Source organism: Phaethon lepturus, unplaced genomic scaffold (assembly GCF_000687285.1).
Source record: "Phaethon lepturus isolate BGI_N335 unplaced genomic scaffold, ASM68728v1 scaffold44908, whole genome shotgun sequence".
NCBI lineage: Eukaryota > Metazoa > Chordata > Aves > Phaethontiformes > Phaethontidae > Phaethon > Phaethon lepturus.
In genome coordinates this window covers 675-8,137 of record NW_010556338.1, presented here as the reverse complement: position 1 = coordinate 8,137, position 7,463 = coordinate 675, and the positions used below count along the sequence as shown (strand labels likewise).

Sequence of the window (7,463 nt, the reverse complement as noted above, 5' to 3'; positions counted from 1 at the left end):
ATTAAGAAAACAACCTTTTTTCCCCTTTCCTTTTTCCTTTTTTAATTTTTTTTTTTTTTTTTTTTTTTTTTTTTTATTCTTCCTCCCTTTTGACAACAGATCAAGGAAGGAACAGATGACCCAAGCTGTTTTAGGGACAAAGTCTCTCCCAGCAATCGGATCTCTAGACTTTGTGAAAACCCCTCCCGGCCTCCCAGACGGATGCGGATGACACGATGACCTCGGACCCGCGGTTTTAGGCCTCGGTCCTGTCTCCAGCAGCACAGGTTAGGATCTCTTAATGACAGAAAGCAAAAGGGTTAAAAAGCAGATGTACAGAACTGTCTTATGGCAGCCTGCCAGAGGGGGATCATCTTTAGCATAAATGATGACAAGGGTTATTTTAACAGGGCACCCAGGAACTCCAATTAGTCCTGCAATGTTAATGCCTCTATAACCGCTGCCCTCTAGACTTACGGAAACCTCCCAACCTGCGAAGGTGCACCAGACGTGCCGCAGCTGAAAAAGAAGATTTGCTCTTCACAACAGAGAAACGCTTTGAGACCGCGTCTGTTGATTTGTGCTCTAACGTATAGCAAGAAATCACGAGAAAAAGGATACCTCTTAAGCACGTATATTTAAACTACATCTGTTCACCAGAGAGTCAATCTCTGGCAAACAAACCCCTTCAGGCTCGCTTGGAAAAGCTCACAAACTCACTCCGGTTTGCCCAATAGGCTCAGCATGAAAGACAAGACTAAAAGCTTGCCAATATTTATGTAGTGCAGGAAGAAGGTTGTTTTTTTTTCTTTTTGTCTCTTGGTTGTTTTTTTTTTTAAGCTCTAAGTGAGACTGGTCAGGAAGGGAGAGAAGACCAAAGCAAGAGCAGTACATGCAAATTGGTGATTTCTTCATTGGTTTTAATTAAGCTGTGGAGAGTTTTCTAAAGCACATACATGCTTCATCCACAAAAAGGTGGTGAGGTTTTTTTTTGCCTTCCAGGCTCTCACAATTGATGTTTGACCTACTACCGTCTGACTCAGAGTAAGGGCTCAAAATTCTTAAGTAGTTTCACTGTTAATACCTGAAGATAAAACATAAACAAAGCTTCACTTTAACTAACAGTGCAGATACACTCAAAACCAGCCAAAGAATGTTCAGTTTTTTCCTCTATCAGTCCCTACAAACGAAGCTATGACCAGACACAAAACTGCAGTGCACGGGCACCTCGCTGCGTACCAGCACGCTTTTTGCCAGGTACACGGTCTCGCAAGTGGCAGCGTTCTGGGAAACGCGGTACTTCAAACAACACGGGAGAACCTCCTGGCCAAATTTTGATGTACAGCGTAGATCATCAGAGATGGATCCTGGTGGTGCGACACAGGTATCATCTGACTACAAATCAAGCCACTAAATCTTTTAGCAAACTGTCACTAGTGTCCTTCTGTTAATGTGAAAAATGTTAGACAGGAGAGCGCAATCTCAGCTGGCTGATCACTCCTGCTAGTACTTGGCAAGACCTCCAAGTGCAGCAACTCCGTAACCTTCTAGTATTAAAGGGGAGAGCGCTGGTCAGTGCTCGCTGCTAAAAATACAGCATGATTTAAACCTGAAGGCAGTGTTAGAGCTTTTGCTGAAGGTTTACGAGTCTGTGTAAACAGCACGTCTGCCATACGGAGCAGTGAAGTCTGTAGGATCCTTGTCTAAAACTGTCCTGGCATTAAAGTTTGCTGTGCAAATATCACATAATACCAGAGACAGCTGAAATCGCCTATTTAGGAATTTATGGAACTTATATGTTTGCAGGCGTCAGAAAGTCCTTTTTATATAGCCCTGCTGCTTCACTGTACAATATTAATGCACTCTGCTTGAAAAGCCGTAATAAATTATATTTTTAATGCTCTTACCCTGGCTTTCTTAAGATGCATACATTCTTGGCAAACAATCAATAAATAGGGTAATCATGAGCAGAGGCCAAAGAATTTGCTGAAGTGCTGTTTTTCCATTTTTAATAGATAAAGATCTAACAATACGGACTGCTGTGTCTGTTCATTTCAGGATCAATATATTCTTTGTTTTCGCTAAACCGAGGAAAAAATAAATGATTGTACGATAAATGTTATGCATCAGACACAATGAAATTCCTCTGCCTTCTAACTTTGCGCATTTAATAGCCTCGGTTGCATTCTGCTCTTTGCTTAGCAAACGTAAGAAAAATCTGGATTATAAACATACACTGATTATACTGAGAAAAGTAGAGGCTGTTCTAAAACAAATGCCAAATTACATGCAGCATATTTTGATTTAAATTAGCAAGCCTGCAGGACATGGTCAAAAAGACTTACACATTTTGATAAGCAAAATTTATAAATTATTGTCCATTAAAAGTATTTTCAACGCAAACAAAAGCCATCCATATACAAACATCAATGATTCTAAATGTGCCTTTTCCTTGTGTAAATGTCTAATTACAGCAAACCAGCCACTGAAAAATATGACACCCAAGTTGTTCATTGTTCAATAATGAATTGTACTTAAGAAAATAAACTGCGAAGATTGACATCATAAATGACTTTTCCAATGTGATACCTAAAGATTTACACTCTCTCCTTTAAACCAACTTGCAACTGTTAGGGAAATTCTGCTGCCCTTCCAAGCTTGGACCATCATTAAGAGGAAAGGCGAGAATTTGTTTTGGGGGTTCGGTATTTACTCCTACATATTTTTTCATTCCTTAGCCCAACACTTACTCAAAGAATTAATGCATTCTATTACTTCTATTTCAATGTAGGAATTTGCTTTAATCAGGGCAACTAGCCTTTACCTTAACAAAAATCAGACTCCACCCTGTAAAGCAAGATGCTCCACCCAAGCATGAAGCTTACATTTCCCAAATGTGATTTATAACAGAGTTGGGAATATATAGTATTTCAGAATGGAGATTTAATCCTGAAATATAAATGAAGTAGAGTCTGCAAAAGTATGCTTCCCCCCAAAATACTATAAATCAAATTTCTCTAATACAGAATTATCAAAAGTGTTACCTTTTCTAATATTAGTTTTCATCAGGTGTCCAGAGTGTTTTAAAGGCACTCCTTGCATTTTAGTTCCTGTACTTCCAAGTCTTCCTCTTCCTAATGGGCTCCCATTCTGTTCCAAGCGCGCAATTTTGGCTGGTGGACCCTTCGGATCGCTTACATTGTTAGACATTTCTGAATGTTCTTTCCCCTGAGTTGCCTCGTTCAAATGATCCATACTCAGTCCCGCCTCTAAAGATCACCTGCCATGATTCAAAAAAAAAAAAATATATATATGTTGTACACGTGTGCGCATATGTATACGTACACAGCCTGCACATGTACAGAGAGAGATATGTATCACAAGCTCATGAAGAAGAATAAATAACTATTTTAACTGGAAAGAAGATGCCTCTTTTAAAAGAAACAAACTTATTCTCCAAAAATGACCTCATACCCCAGTTTACAGAGAGACCGCATCATAATCTGGTGGTATTATTTTTTAAAAGCCAACTAGAGAACGCCTTTAAAAAGAATTCTTCAGAGATCTTCTACTAAATCTGAGAAAGACTAAGACTCATATAAATGATGATGATTGTCAAGGTATGTGCTCCAACACAGCTATTGTTACAAATCTCACAGAAAGGTTTGTTATTAATCCTGGGTGGTTTTATTGTGTTGAGAGAGAGAGACAAAAAAAGATTCTAGTGAAACATTTCTCAATCTACTTGATTAAAAAAATGGATGCACAACAATAGGGAGATTGTTAAAACTCTAGTTGAGGGAGCAACAGATTTATTAAGAAATGTAGAATATTGTCCATTTACAATTCTTCCCCTCTTTAAAAAGAAAAACTAGAAGAGAATTTAACATTTGACTTCGGAAAGCAGTGGCGGAAGGTGGTTGCTTTTGAGTTTCCTAACCAATATTACACAAAGAGTTTATCAACTTTCACAAAGTTCAAAATATGCACGTGAAATTTTTCAGATACTAAGCTTTAAGTGTTAAATGGAGTAGTTTATTGAATTAAGAAAAATAAACGAGAAGAGAATGTAGCATCTCACAAAACATAATGCTGGGGAAAAAAACCACAATTTCTACAGTACTTTTGAAGCCCTTAAGTATAAAAAAACTCCAACCCCGGGTGACGCTAAGTTACGTGCTGGCACAGCTATTTGAAACCAAAAAACAGAAGTACTTTCAATAGCAAATTAAGAAAAGGTGTATGTTAGCATGCCTATATTTCCCTTTCTATAAACTTTTGAAACCTCCGTCCGTGAATAACAATTCCAGTTAAACCACTAAAAATCTCCCAAGCCTAGAACATAACGGAGTAAGTTTTGAGGATTTTTGTCACTCATCAGAATCAATTTTGCCAACTACTTAAAAAAAAAAAAATCAGCTGCGGAGAACAGACACATCTTTCTGGTTACAATTCCATTCATCAATCCTGCTGTGATTGCTAGGTATGTTACCCTACCTTTCTCTGACTGAGAAAGGTGTGACTACACTGACAATTATATTATGTATATAATATAATCACTAAGGACAGGTGACTAGACATTAATTTATGAACTAGTATTTACATTAGCAAGTACAAATACTAATACTGGGAAAGTCATATTTAGAAGGACTGGTGTGAATCTGATAATTGCTACTTTCTTTCAGTTGCCTAGTAATTCAATACATTTTCTGCACATTTCATAGCAAAGCTATTAAAGCCTAAACAACTTGGGCTTTTTTTTTTTTATGCACTTCTATGTTGTTGGTATATATGCCAATGATGATTCTGCAAAGTATTTTTTTCTGGTTTGAACACCATGCTGCTTTTCCCAATACGGTGAGGAGAGAGGTAATATATTAATCGGAACGTTTACAAGCAACCTCAAGAATGCCACTGAATAGCTGAAGTTCAGAAAATCATTATTTTTCCTTATGCTGCAAGGTGACAGGCTAAGGTTTACTATTCATCTTGATCCCATCTGTTTTAGGTCGTGTGTCTCATTAACAGTAAATGTGCCTATTTTAGCCACTTTTCAAAAAGATTTTTTTTTTTTTTTTTTACTGTGTCAACTGCAGCCTAAGCAAAAAATTACAGACTGAAACCGTTAACATCTTCCAATGTTTCTGACGATGCTAAGATACTAAAGGGCTGCTTTTCTAAGACTGGTCTCTCTCAAGAATAAGAGGATTAACAAAAAAAAAAAGGGGGGGGAAGAGTAAAAGAAAGCAAAAAAAAAAAAGCCTCGAACAAGAAAATCCTTGTCACTTTTGGCAACTTCAGAAGTACTCTAAGGCACCCAGGTTCTTTGCTACAGAAAGTATCTAGTCATCATGAGTCAGAATCGCACGACATCATGTACAGTGAATAAAAGTGATAGATCGCAGTTTAGTTAATACGCTGACTACAACCAAAACACCAAATGGGTCATTTTCGCTTGGCCTGAGAATACCCACCCATCGGCATCCTTTCACCGCTTAGTCATCTTGTAAAAAGCTTTATGTTACAAAGCAAAATTACATGCACATAAAACACCTAATTTACTCATTTAAACTCCATGCCCAAGGCTAAAGTTCACGGAAACCTCAGTTTGGAATAGTGATGAGCAAGAACCAGCGTGGCCTGCCCAGGGAGAGGGTTGCAGGGAAGAACTATCATCTCCGCCGGTTCCAGGCCAAGAGTTTCCCCGGCTTTCGCATTTAGGCATCTTTCACAACTACAAGTTTTCATCACAGGCATTGAGAGAAGAGCACAATTTCAAGGCACAGTTTCCCAGAGACAGCGCACACGTACGGGCACACCGCGCAATTTCTGAATGAGAGTCGGTGCGGTATCTCCTTTTGTCGCGATGTAACGCCGCCGGTATGATATTATTTCTTTCTCTCCTCCTGAATCAGCCCCCTCCCCATGCCTTTCCCCTCCTCTTCCCTCCCTCCCCCATAAAAACCCATAATCACATTTGAGAGAGGCTCCGCACTTATCCGTTCCATATGGCTCTCCCAATCCAGGCCAAGCTTTCCCTGTGACCTTTTAAAGAGACAAAGAAGCAAAGTACTTATCTAGAAACAGAAACACTGCAGTTTTCGGAGTGAAATTAGCAAAACCGACCCGAAACTCACCACTTCAAAACTTGACAGCATATAAATAACAAAAACAAAGGAGGTTTCCTTTGCAGCCCGAGCTCTTGAAGAGGAAGAAGTTCAAGACTGATGTTTTCTAGGTCCCCCCCTTTTGGAGGGGGGGAGGGAGGGGGCAGCAGACCTGAGGACTACTTCCCCTAATATTCTCTTATTTTCCTCTTATTTTTCTTGTTGCTATTTTCCTCTAGGCGGGGAGGGGCAAAAATAGATAGCGAGAAACAGAGTAGCCATGAGCAAAAATGGCAATGGACAAAAACAAAAAATACAGATTAAATATCTTTTGAGAGAGCCAGTTTTCGAGGTTTAGCAACGGAAGAAGGAGCTGAAGATCAAATAGATCAGACAAGTGTAACGCTCAAAACGAGGAATTCATAATAATAATAAAAAAATTAAAGTAGCAGGTTTAAATTGAGGTGGAGGGTCACTTAAGTCTAGCTATCCTTTCAAAAATAAAACCAATGCGTACAGGAGCAAGTGAGAAAGGGGGGTATTAAGAAAAAAAAAAAAAAGGCAGAGAAAAAAAAAAGGCAGCTTTTCTATCCAGTGTGAAGAGCAGAAAGTCTACTTCTAGGTTGTCACTTACACTATTATTCTCCAATAGGCACCCAGAGGAGCAGCACACACAGAAGGAGCCCGCTCCCCTCCCCCTCCGCAAAAATACACACCGTAACAGCCCCCAAACTTTCTACGGAAACCTCAGCCCCAGAGATCGCTACTGGAGATAAAAAATAAGATTTAAAAAAAAAAAAAAAGTGTAGAGAAAATTGCAGGAAAAAGGCACTAAAATGCCACTTTTAATCTCGCCTTCGCGGTCCGGGGAGGAGAGGGGAAAAAAAAAAAAGGCAGAGAGGACCTGTCTCCTCTCATTTACCGGGGGCTGTTGTGCGAGAGGGGGGAGAGAGGGAGCGAGAGGAGGGGAGAGAGAAAAAGAACAGAGGGGAGGAAGGAAACACACACAACAAGGCACACCACCACCACTACAAAAAGTGACGAGGTTTCACTCCCTCCGAGTCCAAAACCGGGAGAAATTACAATTAAAAAAAAAAACAAACCCAAACCACCAACCCTCTCTATTAAAAAAAAAAAAAAAAAGAAGAAGAAAAAAAAACACAACAAAAAACTGGTTCTGCTTCTGCAAACGAAAAAAAATAAAAAACAAAATCTCGGAACTCTGAGAAGAGTTACTCGCAAGAAGGGGTCAAAAATACAAAATAGAAAGGCTGCAAAAAGCCAACAACAACAACAAAAACCAAGCCAGCAAAAAAACAATAATAATTGAAAAAGAATAATAATAGTAGGCTTTGTTTTTTTTTTTGTCTCTCTCTC

The 7,463-nt window shown here is 39.1% G+C and overlaps 1 long non-coding RNA gene across 1 annotated transcript in view; it reads right to left on the bottom strand.

Annotated features, from left to right (window-relative positions):
- The window catches only part of LOC104624954, a 7,194-nt gene extending 965 nt beyond the window's left edge, over positions 1-6,229 (bottom strand). Inside the window, exons 1-2 of the long non-coding RNA XR_738073.1 lie at positions 6,117-6,229; positions 3,024-3,259 (exon numbers count right to left, since the gene is read on the bottom strand). This is a non-coding gene — a long non-coding RNA (uncharacterized LOC104624954). The remainder of the gene's footprint in view (positions 1-3,023; positions 3,260-6,116) is intronic.
- Between the last annotated feature and the right edge of the window lie 1,234 nt (positions 6,230-7,463).